Raw genomic sequence first — 26,769 nt, forward strand, 5'->3', positions numbered from 1 at the left:
CAATACACTCGCCTTCCACTTATCTTAACAATATCCTATCTTACTAATCCATATCAGATTTGCTAATCTTAACTCACACTCAACTTGAATTCAAAATGAGTATACTTAGGGTCTTCCTTACCTTATATGGCCTTTCAATCCTATCTTATTTCCACCTATTCTTATTTCAGGGACCAATAACCTGTGGCTCTCATGCCAACTGTAACACCCCCAAATCCAGGGTCAGGATTGGGTGTCACTAAACAACTTTAAACAATATAAACCTATATATTAAAACAAATATACAGATAACCTCTCATTATTCCGGATCGCTTATAGGTTATGGTATGAAACAAGAATCTAACCTTCTAAAATTACAATATCTAAATACAATTTTATTACCTCTTTACTAACTTGCTCATATTGATCACTCCGACACCTCCAAATCCCCTTCAGCTGGAATCTCTTCACCCTTGCTGTCTATTGAAAGCTATTCCCTTTTGCCCTCATTTGATACTGAAAGAAATAGGATTTCACAAGGCAAGAGTGAGCCAAAAATGCCCGGCAAGTATCATAAATGGTTAACAGGTATTAGATCAAAGAAACTTCTGGAAATGATTGTTTTTGAATGATTTCAAAACATCATTATTTATTTAAAATAGTTGAGCGAATAAAACATCGGCCCTCATGGCCTTTAATCATAAATCACCTTTTTCTGTAAAATAACAGTGAACGTTTCACTGTTTCATCTCTTTGAATCAAATTTATTTGATTTTGTAATCATAAACTTTTCAAGAAGGAATGCCGTTAGTGGCGATCAACAATAAATTAGAGTGGACACTAGAAACCAACATATGCGCTATAACCTGCTGATCAGTCAGGATATAGTGCAGATCTATACCCAACTGCATAGACCCAACCAACATATGGGGTACCCAGGCAACTATGGCCTAATAATTAAGGGACCAGCCATCTCTGGCCCTTATGGTCCAGTTCATTCCTGGCCCTCATCGTAACCATCCAGTCCGTGGAGTATTTTGATGTCAAATTATTTTGATTTCAAAACATCTCAATTCAGGGTTCACAAATAACCCTGAACAATACGTATTTGCTTAAGAGATCAATCGATAATCAAGGAAAAAGATTAATGAGGTACTTGCATAAATAAGAGTAATTGCATCGAAATATAAAAAGACATTTAACTATTCTAAACTTAGAATAGGAACGAAGAAATATTTGCAGTATTTTAGAAGAAAGGTTAGGAATACTTGCCTCAATTGATAAACCTCTGATCTTTAACTATCTATCATATCACCCAGTCCTGATGTATCTGCATTTCTATTGACAGACCACTTGACCTCTCTTATCATTCACCATTACAGGTTTATCTCTATTTTGAATCCACTCGTTTCATTACTATACGTAATCAGGCTTTACTTTTACAATCTATGTCCGGCCTTGAATGCCTCGCACAATATGTATCTATTATAAAAGATACCATTCAATTAAATGACAATATATAATTGTCTAGTCTATACGTTTATCCTTATCGTCTACCCGCCCGATAATAACAGATAAGGATCATCTTTAATCATATAAGCTTTAATCGACACGTGGACTCATAGTTAAATAACACATAAACAGACAAGGCACGTATCACATATTTCATATAACATATAGTCACATAATTCATGTAGCACGTGAGTTGAATCGTCAAAAGATACGTTTAAAATTGAAATCGGGTCAAAAAGAGTATTTTATTGATCAATAACCGACTCATAATGATTCATAAAACAAATGCCCTTTTGATACAAAATAATTTAGGTCTCGAAAATATTTTTAATAGAAGCAACATATTTTTCTGAGTCTAGAGGCGTTCGTTTTATATTAAAAGGACGAACGGTCTATTTAATACGAATTTTCGAACATTTTTTGAAATTAAAACGGGTCTTCGAATCATTTTATAATTAAATAATAGGGTTCAAATACCCGAATATGACTTTAAAATATTTTATAATAATTATCGAGCCTTGAAAATAATTTAAAATAATATTTTAAAGCTTGAAACTATTTTTCAGAATTTTTAGATCAAAAGAAATAATTAAATCTAATTAAATAATCAATTAAAATTAATTAATTAATAATTAAATCAATCAATCAATTAATATTTTAATTAATTGATCAATTAAATAATTAATTATTAACTAAGATTAATTAATTAATTAATTAAGATTTATTTTTGAAATAAAAATAATTTTTAAAATTAAAATAATAATTTGATTAATTTATTTATTTTTAAAAAGAAATCTGCAAAAACAGATTTACAATTGGGGTTTAGGGTTTTTGTGGATCAAAAGCGGGTCAGCGGATGGGTTAGAATGGGGTCTGAATTTGGGTTAACGGATCAGAAAACGGGTCGTCAGGAACTCTCACCGGAAAACGAAGAAGACGACCGAAAAAATTTATCCGGCCGCCGCCTGTCCGCTCTGGCGACTCCCCTGGGAGCAAAACGGGGTTATTTTCGCCCGGTTTTTATCCAAATCCTCTTAAATTCTCACCAAAGCCCAGAAATAGTGTCACGCCCCGACTTAACAATATATATTATACAACTTATTACAATAGTTAACAAAAGAATAAATACATATGAATCCAAGATCTTACAGTTTAGGGTTTGGAACAGCCCAACACTATTAACTATTACAACCTGATTTTTAATATCGAGTCCTCACACAAAACGGTCACTTATTCTACCTGAGCTCGAACATACGAATCAGAATCACAAATCTTACGCACTGTCTGCTTTGAATCTAACCATATCTGCTAGCTGTAATATCAGGGTGAAAGCAAGTACTGAGCCAAATGCTCAACAAGTGCTATACAATACAATACATAAAATGAACTAAAGGAGTAACAATGTGAAGGAAGAGCTAATAATAACAAGAGATAAACTTTTGGGTGATGGCATCATCTAATTGTAACAAAACAATTCAAAACCATTTCTTTATCAAAAACCATTTTATGACGCTACGGATTACAGCCGGTGATCAGCCGCGAAGTAATCCCGAACCTCGCTGGGTTCTATAACATTTTTGGGATCCCTAGGCAACTTTTAAGCCTACAAATTAAGAGCGGAAAGGACCTGCGTCACAGTCCAGATCCACTATTTAAAGAAAATATTTGTCCCCCTTGGGACTAGAAATACAAATTTTAACCTTTTTATTTAAAAAAACTGATGCCAATTGACAGTTAATTTTTAAACAGTGAACATCTTAATCAAGGCTACTAGATCAACTTTGAAGCTCTGGGAATAGGTCCACTAAATTTCAAGGCCATGATCCATTAGACTATACTTTATCAAGGAAATTTCAAGGTTTCTATTTACAAAGATTATGACAATGAGATTTAACAAGGTTGTCGGATAGTATGAAGGAACATAGTCAAACTAGGTTCAAGGTAATGGTTCCAGATAAGACAGGTATTAAAATATAAAGAAGGTGAGCATCAGTTCAAGGTATAACGGGGTATCATGTTTTAGGGTAAGGATAGGGTTATCAAAAAATCATGAACAATCTTTAAGGAATGACTGACTTTTAGGCATCAAGATGAGGTTACTGATTATAACTTACACATGGTTCAATATCACAATTACTTTGGTATACTAGCATGGTATGACATTTTGATTTACTTGCATAGCAATCTTCAAGTAAAGTTAAAATACTTGCAATAAACATTTGAGGGTTCATGGCATTTTCATATAATACGAAGATAGATTTGAAACCACTTGGTTCATGCATATCAAGGTAATACTCGCATCATATATAAGAAATGTTTATCGCACACTTGTAGTGTAAACAAAAAGGTAGGTTGAATCACTTGCCTTGAGAAAGGCTTGACTTGACTGGCGGGTAGGACCAACTGGAAGTTTTACTCGACTTTAATGGCAAGTTTACCCTCGTCTCGAGATCCTACACAAATAATAATAACCTCATTATAATATATTCTCACCAACTCAACCTATTTGTAAATCGAAATTAAACACAATGGCACTTAGGCCTATATACACACATATTTACAATCACCTTATAATCATAATAGTACACATAGCCACATATGCTCACATACCATATTTAAGTACAAAATAATATAGCACAAACTATATTGCATCGCTAAGCTTGGATGATCTCACTCCACTTACTTAAGTCACTTGGTCGCTAAACTAGACAAAACTCCAAATTTTGACCTCCTAACTCGAAGTGCCTTTACTAAACCATCCAATTCCTATTGACCCTGACTTAGGTCTTTCACTCTACTGACCTTATACTATCTTTCAACTATGGTGGTCAACCTATTCTTCACTCATAAGTGCTCTAAAACTATGTGATAGGTGAATGTGCTCATTATAGTGATTTCAGGATGACATCTATGGTTTCTTGGGTGCATTTGACACTCTTACACTTCATGTTTACCTCTAAAACTTCTACACTAGACTCTTCTGATCATAAGTCAACTCCTAAACTTGGTGTGGCTCAAAGGCCAAGCATGGGCCTCCCTAGGCCTAAGTTAAAAGTCCACGTTTCCCCTGTTTTCGGGACTAGAAAAGGGTCCTGATTTGAACTAAATTGTGACACATGATTCTAACTAAACTCCTATGAACTATGGCTGGAACAACTCCTCTGACACTCCCTCTAAGTAAGGCCAAATAGGGCCTAATGAGGGCCTACCTATGACATGGTCAAAACTTCCCATTTCTAAGTTGTAGCAAAATTGTCCCCTGTTGGACATATTTAGTATTTTCACTCATGCACCTAACTAAACAACCTACAAACCTCTAACAAACACCTAAAACCTAATGTATACTCCTAGTGCTAACTTCTGGTGACTTGGGACTCAAATTATATGAGAATGACAAGGTCAAATCTCACTCTAAACCTCATGGTAACAAACTGAAATTTTGCAGAATCTAATGCTCCCCTTTCCACCATGATTCTCACTTGACAAACCCAACCAAACATCAATCAAAACCCAAACCTAACCTCAACCAAGGAAATCTACTGAACTACTACTCCCACACTCAATATTGTCTTAATGGAGATCATCCTTACCTAAGGTGCAATATAGAAAAATAAGAGTTAACACAACACACTAATTACGAGTCATTAACTTTTCGAAACTAATCACTTAAATCTTCCATATATATTCGAATTAAAATCACATATCAAGGAGCAAAAATCAAAATCAATATCTTAACTCAGCTGAAATTAAAACTTATTAACAATTATCAATCCAAATGATCAAGAACTTTCGAAAATCATGAGTTGAATCTATGCATGCATGCCTTCGAATTTACAAGCCAAAATAATATGATTTCCATAATAGATTTTATCATAAAATCAACATGCAAGCCTAGAATTAACTATAACTAAATGATCACTTAGCATGCAAAGGGTTTTATCAAGTTTTTTACTTCCAAAACCAAGCTATCATCACATAAACATTCAAAATCAACAAGGCCACAAAGAAACATCATTAAGAACCATTCATTCAGCTCCCTTATGGTCATAGCTGAATGAAATGGAAGGGAAATGACCATTAAAAACAAGAGATTCACTCTCATGACTTGGCATTTCACTATTCTTTGTAGTTCCCTCAATAATACAACCTTAAATCCATGAGAATCAAGATTGTATTTTGAGTTCTAGTTAAAATTATGACATGCAAGATCAAAACTTAAACTTTTCACTCTAAACATTTTGGAATATATATGAACAACATATAGGGAGTAAGATTAATTGAATATAAGATGGATGTTTGAGTGAAAGAATGAAGAAAAAAAGGGGGTGGGGGCTTCGGCTATGGCAAAGCCGAGAGGGGGGTTGAGCCGAGAGGGAGGAGAAGAGATGGAGGAGAGAGTGAGGTGAGGGTGGAGTGTGGAGTGAAAAATGAAATGATCATGACAACTTGTGCTTGTGTTATGGTTTTGATTTGACCAAATGTGAGTGGAATTTATAATTGACAAAAGTAACCCTTTAGCAAGAATTGGGTCATTTTGCATGCAAGGACAAAGAAGTAATTTGGCTAGTAAAATGAGAGTTAGTGGGGGTAGGAATTGTCTTTTTAGCCCCTTAAGTTGAATGGGAGGGTATTTGCATGCAAGGGTATCCATGTAATTTGCTAATTACTAAACAACTAATTTTCAAGGATTTATTTTTATAAAATAATATAAAAATTCAAAAATTATAAAAATTGTACCATAAAATAACTTGGATTTTTAGAAATTTTATGAGATCAATTTTGTGATTTATGAATGAAATAATTTAAAAGATAATTTTCCCATGGTAAAGAATATTCTCTATAAATCAAGAATAAGAGAAATTAATAACACTCACATTTTGAAAAATTCATATTTTAAATAAAGCAATTTATAATGCAGCAAATTCCATTCACACAAATGTACAATCAATAAATATATTTATAATCAACTCTAAGGTCATACAAAGTTCGCAAATAATATTACACAAAATGTCGGTCGTAACATCTGAGCAAAACCTGTCATGCCCCGACTTAACAATATATATTATACAACTTATTACAATAGTTAACAAAAGAATAAATACATCCAAATCCAAGATCTTACAGTTTAGGGTTTGGAACAGCCCAACACTATTAACTATTACAACCTGATTTTTAATATTGAGTCCTCACATAAAACGGTCATTTATTCTACCTGAGCTCGAACATACGAATCAGCATCACAAGTCTTACGCGCTGTCTACTTTAATCTAACCATATCTGCTAGTTGTAATATCAGGGTGAAAGCAAGTAGTGAGTCAAATTCTCAACAAGTGCTATATGATATAATACATAAAATGAAATTAAGGAGTACCAATATGAAGGAAGAGCTAATAATAACAAGAGATAAACTTTTGGGTGATGACATCATTTACTTGTAACAAAACAATTCAAAACCATTTCTTTATCAAAAACCATTTTATGACGCTACGGATTACAGCCGGTGATCAGCCGCGAAATAATCCCGAACCTCGCTGGGTTGTAGAACATTTATGGGATCCCTAGGAAACTTTTAAGCCTACAAATTAAGAGCGGAAAGGACTTGCGACTCAGTCCAGATCCACTATATAAAGAACATATTTGTCCCCCTTTGGGACTAGAAATCCAAATTTTAACCTTTTTATTTAAAAAACTTATGCCAATTGACAATTAATTTCTTAAACAGTAAACATCTTAATCAAGGGTTCTAGATCAACTTTGAAGCTCTGGGAATAGGTCCACTAAATTTCAAGGCCATGATCCATTAGATTATACTTTATCAAGAGAATTTCAAGGTTTCTATTTACAAAGATTTTGACAATGATATTTAGCAAGGTTATCGGATAGTATGAAGGAACAAAGTCAAACTAGGTTCAAGGTAATGGTTCCAGATAAGACATAGGTATTAAAATATAAAGAAGGTGAGCATCAGTTCAAGGTATAACGGGGTATCATGTTTTATGGTAAAGATAGGGTTATCAAACAATCACGAACAATCTTTAAGGAATGAATGGCTTTTAGGCATCAAGATGAGGTTACTGAGTGTAACTTACACATGGTTGAACATCACACTTACTTTGGTATACTAGCATGGTATGACATTTTAATTTACATGCATAGCAATCTTCAAGTAAAGTTAAAATACTTGCAATAAACACTTGAGGGTTTATGGCATTTTCATAAAATACGAAGATAGATTTGAAACCACTTGGTTCATGCATATCAAGGTAATACTCGCATCATATATAAGAACTGGTTATCGCACACTTGTAGTGTAAACAAAAAGGTAGGTTGAATCACTTGCCTTGAGAAAGGCTTGACTTGACTAGCGGGTAGGAGCAACTGAAAGCTTTACTAAACTTTAATGGCTAGTTTACCCTCGTCTCAAGATCCTACACAAATAATAATAACTGTATTATAATATATTCTCACCAACTCAACCTATTTGTAAACCGAAATTAAACACAATGGCATTTAGGCCTATATACACACATATTTATAATCACCTTATAATCATAATAGTACACATAGCCACATATGCTCACATACCATATTTAAGTACAAAATAATATAGCACACACTATATTGCATCGCTAAGCTGGGATGATCTCACTTCACTTACTTAAGTCACTTGGTCGCTAAACTAGACAAAACTCCAAATTTTGACCTCCTAACTGGAAGTGCCTTTACTAAACCATCCAATTCCTATTGACCCTGACTTAGGCCTTTCACTCTTCTGACCTTACACTATCTTTCAACTATGGTGGTCAACCTAGTCTTCACTCATAAGTGCTCTAAAACTATGTGATAGGTGAATGTGCTCATTATAGTGATTTCAGGATGACATCTATGGTTTCTTGGGTGTATTTGACACTCTTACACTTCATGTTTACCTCTAAAACTTCTACACTAGACCCTTCTGATCATAATTCAACTCCCAAATTTGGTGTGGCTCAAAGGCCTAGCTTGGGCCTCCCTAGGCCTAAGCTTAAAGTCCATGTTTCCCCTGTTTTCGGGACAGAAAAGGGTCCTGATTTGAACTAACTTGTAACACATGATTCTAACTCAAATCCGAGAACTATGGCTGGAAAAGCTCCTCTAACACTCCCTCTAACTAAGTCCAAACAGGGCCTAATGAGGGCCTACCTATGACATGGTCAAAACGTCCCATTTCTAAGTTGTAACAAAACTGTCCCCTACTGGACAGACTTAGTGTTTTTACTCGTGCACCTAACCAAACAACATACAAACCTCTAACAAACGCCTAAAACCTAATGTATACTCCTAGTGCTAACTTCTGGTGATTTGGGCCTCAAAGTGCATGATAATGACACGGTCAAATCTCACTCTAAACCTCATGGTACCAAACTGAAATTTTGCAGAATCTAATTCTTCCCTTTCCACCATGATTCTCACTTGACAAACCCAACCAAACATCAATCAAAACCCAAACCTAACCTCAAACAAGGAAATCTACTGAACTACTACTCCAACACTCAATATTGGCTTAGTGGAGATCATCCTTACCTAAGGTGCAATATAGCAAAACAAGAGTTAACACAATATAATAATTAAGAGTCATTAACTTTTCGAAAATAACCAATTAAATCTTCCATATAGATTCGAATTAAAATCACATATCAAGGAGCACAAATCAAAATCAATATCTTAACTCAACTGAAATTAAAGCCTATTAACAATTATCAATCCAAATGATCAAGAACTTTCGAAAATCATGAGTTGAATCTATGCATGCATGCCTTCGAATTTACAAGCCAAAATAATATGATTTCCATAATAGATTTTATCAATAAATCAACATGGAAGCCTAGCATTAAGTATAACTAAATGATCACTTATCATGCAAAGGGTTTTATCAAGTTTTTACTTCCAAAACCAAGCTATCATCACATAAACATTCAAAATCAACAAGGCCACAAAGAAACATCATTAAGAACCATTCATTCGGCTCCCTTATGGTCATAGCCGAATGAAATGGAAGGGAAATGACCATTAAAAACAAGAGATTCACTCTCATGACTTGGAATTTCACTATTCCTTGTAGTTCTCTCAATAATACAACCTTAAATCCATGAGAATCAAGATTGTATTTTGAGTTCTAGTTAAAACCATGACATGCAAGATCAAAATTTAAACTTTTCACTCTAAACTTTTTGGAATATATATGAACAACATATAGGGAGTAAGATTACTTGAATATAAGATGGATGTTTGAGTGAAAGAATGAAGAAAAGAGAGGGGTGGGGGCTTCGACTATGGGAAAGCCGAGAGGGGGGTTGAGCCGAGAGGGAGGAGAAGAGAGGGAGGAGAGAGTGAGGTGAGGGTGGAGTGTGGAGTGAAAAATGAATAGATCATGACAACTTGTGCTTGTTTTATGGTTTTGTTTTGACCAAATGTGAGTGGAATTAGTAATTGACAAAAGTAACCCTCTAGCAAGAATTGGGTCATTTTGCATACAAGGACAAAGAAGTAATTTGGCTAGTAAAATGGGAGTTAGTGGGGTTGGAATTGTCTTTTTAGCCCTTTAAGTTGAATGAGAGGGTATTTGCATGCAAGGGTATCCATGTAATTTTCTAATTACTAAAAAACTAATTTTCAAGGATTTATTTTTAAACCTGGCACGCCCCGACTTAACAATATATATTATACAATTTATTACAATAGTTAACAAAAGAATAAATACATCTGAATCCAAGATCTTACAGTTTAGGGTTTGGAACAGCCCAACATTATTAACAATTACAACATGATTTTTAATATTGAGTCCTCACACAAAACTGTCACTTATTCTACCTGAGCTCGAACATAGGAATCGGCATGACAAGTATTACGCACTGTTTGCTTGAATCCAACCATATCTGCTAGCTGTAATATCAGGGTGAAAGCAAGTAGTGAGCCAAATGCTCAACCAGTGCTATACAATACAATACATAAAATAAAATAAAGGAGTAACAATGTGAAGGAAGAGCTAATAATAACAAGAGATAAACTTTTGGGTGATGGCATCATTTACTTGTGAAAAAATAATTCAAAACCATTTCTTTATCAAAAACTATTTTATGACGCTACGTATTACAACCGGTGATCAGCCGCGAAGTAATCCCGAACCTCGCTGGGTTGTAGAACATTTATGGGATCCCTAGGAAACTTTTAAGCCTACAAATTAAGAGCGGAAAGGACTTGCGACTCAGTCCAGATCCACTATTTAAAGAAAAAATTTGTCCCCCTTTGGGACTAGAAATCCAAATTTTAACCTTTTTATTTAAAAAAACTGATGCCAATTGACAGTTAATTTCTTAAACAGTGAACATCTTAGTCAAGGGTTCTAGATCAACTTTGAAGCTCTGGGAATAGGTCCACTAAATTTCAAGGCCATGATCCATTAGACTATACTTTATCAAGGGAATTTCAAGGTTTCTATTTACAAAATTTTGACAATGAGATTTAGCAAGGTTATCAGATAGTATGAAGGAACAAAATCAAACTAGGTTCAAGGTAATGGTTCCAGATAAGACATAGGTATTAAAAAATAAAGAAGGTGAGCATCAGTTCAAGGTATAACGGGGTATCATGTTTTAGGGTAAGGAAAGGGTTATCAAACAATCATTAACAATCTTTAAGGAATGACTTGCTTTTAGGCATCAAGATGAGGTTACTGAGTATAACTTACACATGGTTCAACATCACAATTACTTTGGTATACTAGCATGGTATGACATTTTGATTTACTTGCATAGCAATTTCATGTAAAGTTAAAATACTTGCAATAAACACTTGAGGGTTCATGACATTTTCATATAATACGAAGATAGATTTGAAACCACTTGGTTCATGCATATCAAGGTAATACTCGCATCATATATAAGAACTGGTTATCGCATACTTGTAGTGTAAACAAAAAGGTAGGTTGAATCACTTGCCTTGAGAAAGGCTTTACGTGACTGGAAGGTAAGAGCAACTGGAAGCTTTACTCGAATTTAATGTAAAGTTTACTAGAGCACTTATGGCTTAGGTAAATCTCGCACTTCTCTCCATACAAGTAGTGCCTCCAATATTTAGGGCAAAACTATTGCCATGAGCCCAAGCTCATGGGTGGGGATATCGAATTTTATATTCCCTTAATTGTCTTGACGCGGACGCGATTATCTTACTGTGCTGTATAAGAAGCACCCTAATTCCTTATGCGAAGCGTCACTACAAATCACAAAATCTCCTTTTCCATCCGGCAATGCCAACATAGAGGCCGTCACCACCCTTTGCTTTAGTTCTTGAAAGCTGTTCTCGCATTTTTCTATCCATTCGAACTTCTCAGTCTTACGAGTAAGCCGCGTTAAAGGGGGCTACTATCTTTACAAACTTGAACGAACCTCCGGTAGTGATCGACCAATCCTACCTCCGGTAGTCGACCTAACCATGGTCATCAATTCATCAGTGGTCCTTTATTCATTCTTGTCAGGATCCTCCATGGGATTCTCCTCAGCAACTGTCCCTTCTAGGACAACATCCTCAACCACTACATCCTCAATATGAACATCATCCGATCCCACGTTAGGACGCTCTATCGGATCCATTATCTGATCTCCAATAAGTTATAAAACATCATCGCGTTGTTGCTCCTCAACCTTAGGGTTCGGAATCCCGCTACCATATACGATAACGAACTACTCTTCTATCACGATATTTATAAGGGTTCCCATAAGGGTTTTAACTGTCAGTACTACGTTAGGTAGCCCGACTATGAACTTGGCAAGAGTTCTTATTATCTTAGTTATTATCTTGACGTCACATCATCTCTGAGGTTTATAACGCTTAGCTATGATACCACTTCTGTAACACCCCCAAATCTGGGGTCGGGGATCCGGGTTGTCACGAGTTCCATTTCCCTTAATAACACCCAATCTTAATAATTAATCAACTACTCTGTACTGTGACCCCACAATAAACACACACACCACACGTTATAGTCTCAGAGATGAACATCCAAAAATAATCACAAGTCATTTTATTCCACAATTATCTGCCAATACACCTTAAAAGGTTTTCTGAATAAATTTACATTTTCTTTGCCATTATTACAATTCATAAGTATATATAAATCTGGTACATCAAAAGTTGAAGCCTAGTCTATTGGTAGTTCCCACCTTAGCTACAACGACTTCAATGCCTATAGGAAGCTGCAGAACGTTTCCTATCCGCTCGCGAATTGGGAGCTTGGTCCTGTTCATCTTGTCTATCTGATGTTGTGTGATGAAAGAAGAAAGCAAGGGTGAGCAGCAAGCCCACCAAAATAATATGTATAATGATTAATAATATATGAGCCTTCTCATAGTACTCATGAAGGTCTTGGTCAAAAGAAATGAACCAAGTTGATATCTTAATGCGATGAAGTCGCAAAATATTCAGTATATATATACATATATACTTTTCAAAATATTGGAAGTCCTCTTCCATGCATAATACACACAGAGTTCCAGTGTATAACTGTATAAAAATATCGTTGCAAGGTGATCTCATATATCTAACCTTGTCTCAACGTATTTCTGAAAATCTTTGTCATGCATAAGATAATCATTTACTAGATATAAGTTTAAAAGATAAAGTTACAAGATACTCCAATATACTTATATCTTTTCCAAATACTACTTGAACTACCACCGTTCAAGTTATAATTAGTTTCAAAAGTTCATCACATAGATGAGACTACAAGACCAGATTTGAATAGATTAAATCTTTAAAATATCATCAAAATAAAATGAAGTTACGAGATACTTCATTTCATGCAAACATCATTTTGAAAACTTGACCCTGCCAACACTCAACAATCGCCCAATCGTAGCCTTTCTATCGAAGTGCTCTGGGTAGTGTTGCAGAAATATCCAATTGGATGATGAACTTATTACGGGAGTTTGCCGCGCCAGGAAGACCACTTACGATGATCAGTCGTAGTAGTGCAACCCCACCATTTTCTACATGTAGAGGAGAACCTGTCGGATTTACTTGTCAACCGAACACTGAACTCCTAAGGAATGGACCGCCTTAGCGGAACTTCCAGGCCATTTGGGCCAATATAATAAGGCTGGGCCGGTGCCACTCGACCACTTACGCCACTCCTAGTTCAGATAAAATCCATGACTCTGAAACGTAAAGCTCGTTCCCCCTTTCCCCAAGTAGAAACTTGTTGATACGGCTCCACCAAGAAGTCGTATCTAGTTGGAAAGGAGAACTCACCGATATTTCCCAGGCGATGCCTGTTAATGGATTAACTTGTTCCAAGAATTTTACTTCCCGAGTGTTGGGTAAGTAATCAATTCATTTAACAAAACAGCAACCTTGTTGCGAATATAAAACACACCACAGAGCCGGATCCCTCAGGTTTTGAGCGAGTATTTAAATCCCCTTCGAAAGGAGGATCTTAAATATAAAAATGAGTTTTGGGATCCGCTCTAACTTTTAAAAATCATTTTGAAGACTCGCAAAACATTTTAAGAATGTTTGGAGTGATGCTGATTTAACAAAATAAATCAGTCCCAATATATTAGAAAATATCTGAATATTATTATTTAAATAATATTTCCATAAAGAATAATCTTTATAAAAATAATTGAAGTAGAAGTTTTGAAACTTATACTTGAAATGAATATTAAATATCCAAAGATATACCTATACGAAAGTACTATCTTTATTTGAATAATCAAAAGTGAGTTTGATTATCGACACCTTATTCTTTAATAAAATAAAGAATATATCTCAGAAAATAATCAGAGTCATAGATCCTCAAATGAATATTCAAATAATATTCAATAAATAAAATAAGCTGAGTCATAAGCCCTCGAATGAATATTCGAAATAATATTCAATAAATAAATAAGCTTAGTCATAAGCCCTCGAATGAATATTCGAAATAATATTCAATAAATAAATAAGCTGAGTCATAAGCCCTCGAATGAATATTCGAAATAATATTCAATAAATAAATAAGCTGAGTCATAAGCCCTCGAATGAATATTCGAAATAATATTCAATAAATAAATAAGCTGAGTCATAAGCCCTCGAATGAATATTATAAATAATATTCATTAAATAAAATAAAGGAGTCATACATCCTCAAATGAATATCCAAGTAATATTCAATAAATAATATAAAGGAGTCATAAGTCCTCGAATGAATATTCAAGATAATATTCATTAATAAAATCAAGTTATCGAATAAACCTTATTCGATTAATAGTTTTGAAAACTATAACCATATATATATATAAATATATATATATATAAAATATACTCGGGATCCTCGACTCCCGGTTTTAGAAAATGTTTTCACCTTTGGGTCCCTATACTAAGGGTATATGCAAATTACCGCTATTCTCTAGCATAGGTATTATCAACTGAACCAACATATATATATGGAAAGAATACGAAACAGGCATGCATATATATACCATATCAGCATGCTTCAATATATCGCAAAATTTGCTAATTAACCAACATGCATCTATCACAAGATAATGCATATACATATATATATCACAACAACAGTATAACGGGTAGAAAACTTGCCTAAGCGACTGGGGGTTACGAATGGCTCGGGACGAGTCTGGTAACCTATAAACAACAAGTAAGTTGGAATTAAACCAAAGTCACTTGTAAATCTATACTCTAACCAACTCAGACTCTAACGCTCGTTTTGCGCTTACTGATTCTCTTAAGTCACTCGAGTACCCTCGGCTCCACCATTTTTTAATAATTTAACCATTACGAGTTTTAAGGCGATTCCTTCGCGAGTGTCTTACCAACTGCCTATTACACCTTACATAAATGTTTCATACTTCAATTAGTCCTTTAAGGTCTTTAACCTATGTTTCAAAGTAAGGCGAGGGGTAAGGGTTCGTTCGCGAAACGTCGTTACTTAAAACGGCTGTTTCTCCTAAACCGTTCATCGGAATCAAACGAACCACATATCAAAACGAAGCTCGTAACATGAACTATCTAAACATGGCAATGGTCAAAACCTAGCAGTGAGTTCAAGGGTTCTGATGTTAAGAACAAAAACAGTCTACGGTAAATCGGGCATTACGACGGCTATGTTTACGCGATTTCCCAAATTTAAACCATTCCAAAACAACCACCAATCAATCCAAATTCACAACCCAATCAAAACTCCATCCATCCTACATCATAACAGCCCCAACAACTCCACATTAATAATTTATACTTATTCCCCACATGAACTAAAAGCTTTACTAAGGTTCCTTAACTAATTATCAAGATTTACAACCCCAAAAATACAACAAAACCAACTAAGCTCTACAAACTCAACCAAACTTTACACAATCAAGCATCATGCTTCACATATACTATATCAATCATATTCATTCCTAATTACTCAAAACTAAAGCTAGGGTTTGGAGTTTATACCTTCCTTGGAGAGTGGAGAATCAAGAGAATGGCTTGGAATCACCCTTAAAGTCCTTATCCAAGCTTAAACTAAACAAAACTTCAAGAACAAAAATTTTAGTTCTTGAAAAACACTATTCACCATCTTCTTCCATGATTTATTGGAAGATATTGTGAAGGAAATAGAAGCTTAAACTCATGGGTTAGCTATATTTATGTATAAGGAACCTTAGATAATTACCTCATGATTTAACAAAGCTTGGATCTTGGTTTTGGATATTTCTTTCCTTTGAAAATGGCAAAAGCCGAGAGCTAGGAAGAAGGAAATGAAAAGTTTGTGTTTTTTGGTGAAAATGTAATGTTTGGCTTGGTTGGTTGATTATTGATTTGTTTTGTTTTTGGTTAATTACCTTAATAACCTTGTCTTTGTGTGGTTATAAACCAACCACATCTCCTTCCTCCCTATGTCATGCTTATGTCATCATGTGATGTCATCCTCCCCTCTTTGTTGTCTTCTCATTGGTTGGATGACATCATCCCCCACTAATCCCTTTGATTAGCTTCTAATTGTTTGCCTAATGACCGCTGATCTGTTATACGGTTCGCTTAACTTTCGTTTTCGTTTATCGTTTGAGGGATCATACCCGGGATCTTATTACTTAGGTTCCCTTAACCTTCTCAATATATTATATTCCTTTTATGATCCTCTCTTATAATCCTTTAATTTAAATCCTTTTTATCCTGTTACCTTATACTCAATTCTTTCCGTATCTAGTGGATTTCCGGGAAAAATCAAAGTGTTCGGAATTGGATTCTGACGATCTTTACATACACTTATATCCCATATAAAGTACTAATAAAATCTCAGAATATCCATAACAGAACCCCTACATAGTGTGGCATGAAAAGTTTTCTCATTCAGCAAAAACACTATTCATAAGGGTTTCAAAAATTTCCAAAAATTGGGGTTATTACAGTCTCCCCTCCTTAAAAGGATTCCGTCCCGGAATCAGATAGAAAATCAATAGGGATACTCTCTTAGCATTGCACTCTCTAACTCTCGAGTAAATTTTCCCACATTGTGGTCCTACCACCAAACTCTGCCTAGTTTAATAACCCTTCTCCTAAGCACTTGTTCCTTTTTACTCTATAACCCTTCCTGGTTGCTCCATATAGGTTACGTCGGGTTGCATGTTTGTGCGCTCATATGCCCCTATTTATCTGGCATCCGAATTACAGTTTCTTAACATTGATACGTGGAACACGTTATGACTTGCTACATGTTCTGGGCTAAGGCTAGCTCATATGCTAACTTCCCAATACTTCTTAATATATCCAAGGGTCCGACAAATTGTGGACTTAGCTTTCCTTTCTTTCCGAATCTCATCAATCCTTTCCAAGGGTTTCCAAGGGGATACCTTTAACAACACTAGGTCCCCTACTTCCTATTCTTTGTCCTTTCGTGTCAAATCAACATACTTCTTATGTCCATCTTGGGCTACTACCAGCCGTCCTCTGATTAAATCTATTAAATCCTTGGTCCTTTGGACCACTGCTGGTCCGAGCATCTTGCGCTCTACAACTTCATCCTAACATAAGGGAGATCGACGTTGTCTTCCCTCAAGGATCTCATAAGACGACATCTCGATACCTGACATACGATCTATTGTCATAAGAAAACTCAATCCGTGTTAAGTGATCATTCCAATTTCTTTCAAGTCTATTGCACAAACTCTCATTATAGCTTTTAGCATTAGAGCTTTTGTTTCTCAATACCCATTTTTTTCCAGTTCGTAATCGCTACTACCTTCCATTCCTAATATTATACTGGTTATACCTTTGCTCGTTAGCGTTCTATAACCTTTTAGTAACCACGTCAACCTTAGTATCACGAATATGTTTCCATTCCGAATACCACCATAACTTTACTACTCCTTTTTCAGCTGTTTCTATTTTTGAAAGCTTGATCCATCATATAGAAGTAAAAGAATTCATTGAGAGATCACTATGATCATGAACACTTGTTACATTTCATAGTTAGTACAGAAGGTGGCCAGCCTTTAGTACTTGACAAGCAATTAAACAATAGTTGGTATCCTACTCGGCTTCTATCACATAGATAGATAGTCATTCGGCAATACCTCCCCTTCTGGAAGGGTTGTTCTTCTCAGTTTATATGAAATGAAAAGAAGAGAAAAGAACGAATTGAAGAGAATTGTAAATATATATAAAAATATACTGCCACAAAATATCTGGCTTGGAATATACCTCTGAACTATAGAGGTTTGTCATAGGAGAACAAAACATATATGTATTTATATCAACATCAAGTATTATAGCATCGTATTTTACATGCCTAAATATTTTTGCTATCCCGTCCATCATTCTATGGACCCATGCTCTTCCTCGAGCTTATACACAATCACCTTTGAATCTCCCTCGACATCGAAAATCGAATCTGGGATCTCATTCTATATATCACCGTTACTAGGATTCTATGCTCGCACCGCAACCTTCCTCCTATAGTAATACGACTCTCTATTGATAAGAAGGAATAAATATTCAATAGGTAGATACTCTACTTAATTAGTCTATCAATGATAACTTATACACTACCACGACCCGATTAGTGGTACTTAATCTCAACATCCATTCCAATACAACTCTCATGGTTGTAATCAGCTCATTACTCGCAAAATCATTGCTGCCTTACTATGGTCCACCACTGACCTACTGTCATCATTCACTTCCATGAAATCTTAATATCTAACCATACGGAGTCCATATATGTCGTATAAAATTCTTCTAAGGAGGTAACATAATCACCATTCATGATTCATGAATAACACTCCTGATCCTGACATACATACATGACATGAAGCAGATAAAATTGCAGAAGAGTTTCAATCAAAGCAACGATAGCAGGTTAATACCATTCTTACTCGTATGCCTTAAATAGAAGACTTAACTCAAGGGTTCGTCTAGTCCTTTTTGAAACATGGTCCTGGCTTATCTCAAGATAGTATCTCCTGAGATAGATAGCCCGCTCATGGCGATTACACAAATTAAACCTTTAGCAACTACTATTACGGTTGGGTATTGTACAGTCATCAGAAGGAATGTCAATCTTCCAAACCATAATACAACCTTCATAGCTTTAACCATCATCACTGTATTCCTTTGGCACAAGCGCCTATAATTATCCTCTTACCTTTAAAGTGTCGGCCACCTCTTTGGCCTTTCCTGATAGTAAAATTTCCTTACAGTCAATGTCATTTTAACCACTTCCAAATAAATTTTCTACCTTATTTCAATCATAGCTTATGTGAAGATGTTTCCTTAAAATCTGATGAGTAAAAAAAATATTACCATTTTTCCATAAGTTATTGCCTCGGTCTTTAGAGGTTAATCACTGTCACGACTGACTCTCAATCATAATTAGAACATCTTTTTATCTTAAGTCCTAATTGCCCTGAACAACTTCGACCATTACTGGTTCGATCCATACCTTCTCGTGGTTTAACACGTGCCCACTTGGCATCATTATAATTACGTCATATTTCCTTTATCATCATTTCTATTTTTGAGAATTTTGAATATTACCTTTCTCCTTGTAAAACCTCTAAGGTTATCCTTGAATCGTTCCTCCTGTATTCCCTAGGTACAGGGCATATCAAGATACCATTTATTAATACTAGAATCATTGTCTATATACTTCTGAAAAATTTCTCCACTGATTCTTACTAGTTGTTATTACCTTAATCCTTTCTAATTCATACTGTCAAAACTCATACTATCCCTATTAAGGGTGAAATGCCAACCTTTATGCATTCCCCTAGGATTCATTTTAAGTTACCGATGTTCTATCCTTAATTCCACCTTTAAAAAAAAGTACATGCATCCTTCCATGGATAAATCAAGTCATATATCCCTGATAAGGGTGTCTTATTCAATCATTCCCACCTCGATAGTATATGCCTAGTTTCACAATAACATCTGTATTCAAAATGAGGTCAATCAATATGGCCTCCAAAAGATAACAACGGTTATCCGCTTTTCTTGCCTAATTTGGTAACGATAACAAGGATGTTCTGGAAGATATTGGTCGTGTTCAACGTGAACCTCTTCTTAATAATTCCTTATTTACTTTTGTTGTTTATCTCAACAGTCACCTCAATGTTGGGATATCTTTCATACATGGCGTCTCCCTTTCTGGGTATCAAGCCACCGGTCTTACACTTCACATTCTTGAAGGTCACTTCCTTCATCCAATTTTTCCTAATTTCTTACTTTCTTGTCTCCTCAGTCTATCCGTGTTTCAATATTTATCCTTCGAACTATCTCAAGGTTTCCTCAAATCCTCCCAACTTACAGGGGATAAAATATATGTATCTCTTATTCCTTCAACCATCAATTTAACTCATGGTGAATCAACCTCATCCTGACGATTACATACTTTTCTATTTCTATTGGTACGAGTCTTTAGGGTTTCCTCATACCCAACTCCTTTATCATTCCTCACACTCTACTGCCTTTATATTCCTTTCCACTTCAGTTTCTTTTTATTTTCCTTTCTCTTATCATTATTTCATGAACTAACACAACATAAGTATTGATTTCAAACATCCCGTCATTCTGGATTCGTGTCCTCAGAATGAATCTTGATAACTTTTACAACTTAGATTCATAATTTATCATACTCGTCTGCCTTTGTTCTGACTCTAAAGCTTTTACACTATCTCCATAACCTTGGGAATTACTTTCCCGAAAACAATTGACTGAACTTAAATCAGTTTATTCTAATCTCTGGCTCCGTGCCTTTCTTGGTCTTTCACCAGCGGGTGGCCTCTCTTTTAGGAGGGTAAGTGACAAAACAGTCTTTTGTGATTCGTCAATCATTTAGAATCTCAAATGATTTCTATATTTCCTCTAGCCAGGCTCTTGCCTCGACTGGGTCAGCTTGTTCCTTGGAACTCTGAGAGCTTAGCGACTTAAAGGTCCTGAAATAATTTCTCACCACATTGTTTCCTCAGGGTGGTGGTTGGGGATAATAGTCTAAGTTCTGTCTAGAAAGGTCCATAAATTGTCGTATAGGAGTGCCGTCTCGGGTCTCCTTTCCTTACTCGACTTTCTGTTTCCTTAGTATGAAATGTTTCATCCTTCTCCCATACTTGGGGTTATCTTATACATTTTAAATCCTCATTTTCAAATTCATTACGTTATGGGTTCATTCTATCTTGATGGCGACCTCCCTGACTATCACGTTCAGGTTTTGCTCTAAATCATATTCCTCAAACTAGCTTTCATTTAAGATCCCATCTTAAAGCTCTTGAACATTTGGAACCCAAATTCTGTAGGAATACCTCATTATTCCTTTCTCATCTTTCTCGGTATTAATCTTTTATCTAATTTTTGGCTCTTTGCCTTCCTTCATCACTTTTTCTGGCACAATATGTTCTTTTCCAATAATTCGGACTGTGTTGCAATCTCAAACAGCTTTTCGGTACCGGCTCCGGTTACCTTCATATCTATTTCCATTTTCTCAAAATCTCTTATCAACTCTCCCAAAGAAATTATCATCTTGAGTCTCTCCATTACAATAAGGGCATTAGCCACCATTTTGGCTTTCCCTGGATGATAAAGAATCTCATAATCGTAATCCTTGATTAGCTTTAACCGCCTCCTTTGGCGTATGTTGAGCTCTTTCTGCGTAAAAAATGTACTAGAGCACTTATGGCTTAGGTAAATCTCGCACTTCTCTCCATACAAGTAGTGCCTCCAATATTTAGGGCAAAACTATTGCCATGAGCCCAAGCTCATGGGTGGGGATATCGAATTTTATATTCCCTTAATTATCTTGACGCGGACGCGATTATCTTGCTGTGCTGTATAAGAAGCACCCTAATTCCTTATGTGAAGCGTCACTACAAATCACAAAATCTCCTTTTCCATCCGACAACGCAAACATAGGGGCCGTCACCACCCTTTGCTTTAGTTCTTGAAAGCTGTTCTCGCATTTTTCTGTCCATTCGAACTTCTCAGTCTTACGAGTAAGCCACGTTAAAGGGGGCTACTATCTTTACAAACTTGAACGAACCTCCGGTAGTGACCAACCAATCCTACCTCCGGTAGTCGACCTAACCATGGTCATCAATTCATCAGTGGTCCTTTATTCATTCTTGTCAGGATCCTCCATGGGATTCTCCTCAGCAACTGTCCCTTCTAGGACAACATCCTCAACCGCTACATCCTCAATATGAACATCATCCGATCCCACGTTAGGACGCTCTATCGGATCCATTATCTGATCTCCAATAAGTAATAAAAAATCATCGCGTTGTTGCTCCTCAACCTTAGGGTTCGGAATCCCGCTACCATATACGATAACGAACTACTCTTCTATCACGATATTTATAAGGGTTCCCATAAGGGTTTTAACTGTCAGTACTACGTTAGGTAGCCCGACTATGAACTTGGCAAGAGTTCTTATTATCTTAGTTATTATCTTAACGTCACATCATCTCTGAGGTTTATAACGCTTAGCTATGATACCACTTCTGTAACATCCCCAAATCTGGGGTCGGGGATCCGGGTTGTCACGAGTTCCATTTCCCTTAATAACACCCAATCTTAATAATTAATCAACTACTCTGTACTGTGACCCCACAATAAACACACACACCACACGTTATAGTCTTAGAGATGAACATCCAAAAATAATCACAAGTCATTTTATTCCACAATTATCTGCCAATACACCTTAAAAGGTTTTCTGAATAAATTTACATTTTCTTTGCCATTATTACAATTCATAAGTATACATAAATCTGGTACATCAAAAGTTGAAGCCTAGTCTATTGGTAGTTCCCACCTTAGCTACAGCGACTTCAATGCCTATAGGAAGCTGCAGAACGTTTCCTATCCGCTCGCGAATTGGGAGCTTGGTCCTGTTCATCTTGTCTATCTGATGTTGTGTGATGAAAGAAGAAAGCAAGGGTGAGCAGCAAGCCCACCAAAATAATATGTATAATGATTAACAATATATGAGCCTTCTCATAGTACTCATGAAGGTCTTGGTCAAAAGAAATGAACCAAGTTGATATCTTAATGCGATGAAGTCGCAAAATATTCAGTATATATTTACATATATACTTTTCAAAATATTGGAAGTCCTCTTCCATGCATAATACACACAGAGTTCCAGTGTATAACTGTATAAAAATATCATTGCAAGGTGATCTCATATATCTAACCTTGTCTCAACGTTTTTCTGAAAATCTTTGTCATGCATAATATAATCATTTACTAGATATAAGTTTAAAAGATGAAGTTACAAGATACTCCAATATACTTATATCTTTTCCAAATACTACTTGAACTACCACCGTTCAAGTTATAATTAGTTTCAAAAGTTCGTCACGTAGATGAGACTACAAGACCAGATTTGAATAGATTAAATCTTTAAAATATCATCAAAATAAAATGAAGTTACGAGATACTTCATTTGATGTAAACATCATTTTAAAAACTTGACCCTGCCAACACTCAACAATCGCCCAATCATAGCCTTTCTATCGAAGTGCTCTGGGTAGTGTTGCAGAAATATCCAATTGGATGATGAACTAATTACGGGAGTTTGCCGCGCCAGGAAGACCACTTACGATGATCAGTCGTAGTAGTGCAACCCCACCATTTTCTACATGTAGAGGAGAACCTGTCGGATTTACTTGTCAACCGAACACTGAACTCCTAAGGAATGGACCGCCTTAGCGGAACTTCCAGGCCATTTGGGCCAATATAATAAGGCTGGGCCGGCGCCACTCGACCACTTACGCCACTCCTAGTTCAGATGAAATCCATGACTCTGAAACGTAAAGCTCGTTCCCCCTTTCCCCAAGTAGAAACTTGTTGATACGGCTCCGCCAAGAAGTCGTATCTAGTTGGAAAGGAGAACTCACCGATATTTCCCAGGCGATGCCTGTTAATGGATTAACTTGTTCCAAGAATTTTACTTCCCGAGTGTTGGGTAAGTAATCAATTCATTTAACAAAACAGCAACCTTGTTGCGAATATAAAACACATCACAGAGCCGGATCCCTCAGGTTTTGAGCGAGTATTTAAATCCCCTTCGAAAGGAGGATCTTAAATATAAAAATGAGTTTTGGGATCCGCTCTAACTTTTAAAAATCATTTTGAAGACTCGCAAAACATTTTTAAGAATGTTTGGAGTGATGCTGATTTAACAAAATAAATCAGTTCCAATATATTAGAAAATATCTGTATATTATAATTTAAATAATATTTCCATAAAGAATAATCTTTATAAAAATAATTGAAGTAGAAGTTTTGAAACTTATACTTGAAATGAATATTAAATATCCAAAGATATACCTATACGAAAGTACTATCTTTATTTGAATAATCAAAAGTGAGTTTGATTATCGACACCTTATTCTTTAATAAAATAAAGAATATATCTCAGCAAATAATCGGAGTCATAGATCCTCAAATGAATATTCAAATAATATTCAATAAATAAAATAAGCTGAGTCATAAGCCCTCGAATGAATATTTGAAATAATATTCAATAAATAAATAAGCTGAGTCATAAACCCTCGAATGAATATTCGAAATAATATTCAATAAATAAATAAGCTGAGTCATAAGCCCTCGAATGAATATTCGAAATAATATTCAATAAATAAATAAGCTGAGTCATAAGCCCTCGAATGAATATTCGAAATAATATTCAATAAATAAATAAGCTGAGTCATAAGCCCTCGAATGAATATTCGAAATAATATTCAATAAATAAATAAGCTGAGTCATAAGCCCTCGAATGAATATTTGAATTAATATTCAATAAATAAATAAGCTGATTCATAAGCCCTCAAATGAATCTTATAAATAATATTCATTAAATAAAATAAACGAGTCATACATCCTCAAATGAATATCCAAGTAATATTCAATAAATAATATAAAGGAGTCATAAGTCCTCGAATGAATATTCAAGATAATATTTATTAATAAAATCAAGTTATCGAATAAACCTTATTCGATTAATAGTTTTGAAAACTATAACCATATATATATATAAATATATATATATATAAAATATACTCGGGATCCTCGACTCCCGGTTTTAGAAAATGTTTTCACCTTTGGGTCCCTATACTAAGGGTATATGCAAATTACCGCTATTCTCTAGCATATGTATTATCAACTGAACCAACAGATATATATGGAAAGAATACGAAACAGGTATTCATATATATACCATATCAGCATTCTTCAATATATCGCAAAATTTGCTAATTAATCAACATGCATCTATCACAAGATAATGCATATACATATATATATCACAACAACAGTATAACAGGTAGAAAACTTGCCTGAGCGACTGGGGGTTACGAATGGCTCGGGACGAGTCTGGTAACCTATAAACAACAAGTAAGTTGGAATTAAACCAAGGTCACTTGTAAATCTATACTCTAACCAACTCAGACTCTAACGCTCGTTTTGCGCTTACTAATTCTCTTAAGTCACTCGAGTACCCTCGGCTCCACCATTTTTTAATAATTTAACCATTACGAGTTTTAAGGCGATTCCTTCGCGAGTGTCTTACCAACTGCCTATTACACCTTACATAAATGTTTCATACTTCAATTAGTCCTTTAAGGTCTTTAACCTATGTTTCAAAGTAAGGCGAGGGGTAAGGGTTCGTTCGCGAAACGTCGTTACTTAAAACGGTTGTTTCTCCTAAACCGTTCATCGGAATCAAACGAACCACATATCAAAATGCAGCTCGTAACATGAACTATCTAAACATGGCAATGGTCAAAACCTAGCAGTGAGTTCAAGGGTTCTGATGTTAAGAACAAAAACAGTCTACGGTAAATCGGGCATTACGACGGCTATGTTTACGCTATTTCCCAAATTTAAACCATTCCAAAACAACCACCAATCAATCCAAATTCACAACCCAATCAAAACTCCATCCATCCTACATTATAACAGCCCCAACAACTCCACATTAACAATTTATACTTATTCCCCACATGAACTAAAAGCTTTACTTAGGTTCCTTAACAAATTATCAAGATTTACAACCCCAAAAATACCACAAAACCAACTAAGCTCTACAAACTCAACCAAACTTTACACAATCAAGCATCATGCTTCACATATACTATATCAATCATATTCATTCCTAATTACTCAAAACTAAAGCTAGGGTTTGGAGTGTATACCTTCCTTGGAGAGTGGAGAATCAAGAGAATGGCTTGGAATCACCCTTAAAGTCCTTATCCAAGCTTAAACTAAACAAAACTTCAAGAACAAAAATTTTAGTTCTTGAAAAACACTATTCACCATCTTCTGCCATGATTTATTGAAAGAGATTGTGAAGGAAATAGAAGCTTAAACTCATGGGTTAGCTATATCTATGTATAAGGAACCTTAGATAATTACCTCATGATTTAACAAAGCTTGGATCTTGGTTTTGGATTTTTCTTTCCTTTGAAAATGGCAAAAGCCGAGAGCTAGGAAGAAGGAAATGAAAAGTTTGTGTTTTTTGGTGAAAATGTAATGTTTGGCTTGGTGGTTGATTATTGATTTGTTTTGTTTTTGGTTAATTACCTTAATAACCTTGTCTTTGTGTGGTTATAAACCAACCACATCTCCTTCCTCCCTATGTCATGCTTATGTCATCATGTGATGCCATCCTCCCCTCTTTGTCCTCTTCTCATTGGTTGGATGACATCATCCCCCATTAATCCCTTTGATTAGCTTCTAATTGTTTGCCTAATGACCGCTGATCTG

The sequence above is a fragment of the Apium graveolens genome, chromosome 3, assembly GCF_009905375.1.
Source record: "Apium graveolens cultivar Ventura chromosome 3, ASM990537v1, whole genome shotgun sequence".
Lineage (NCBI taxonomy): Eukaryota > Viridiplantae > Streptophyta > Magnoliopsida > Apiales > Apiaceae > Apium > Apium graveolens.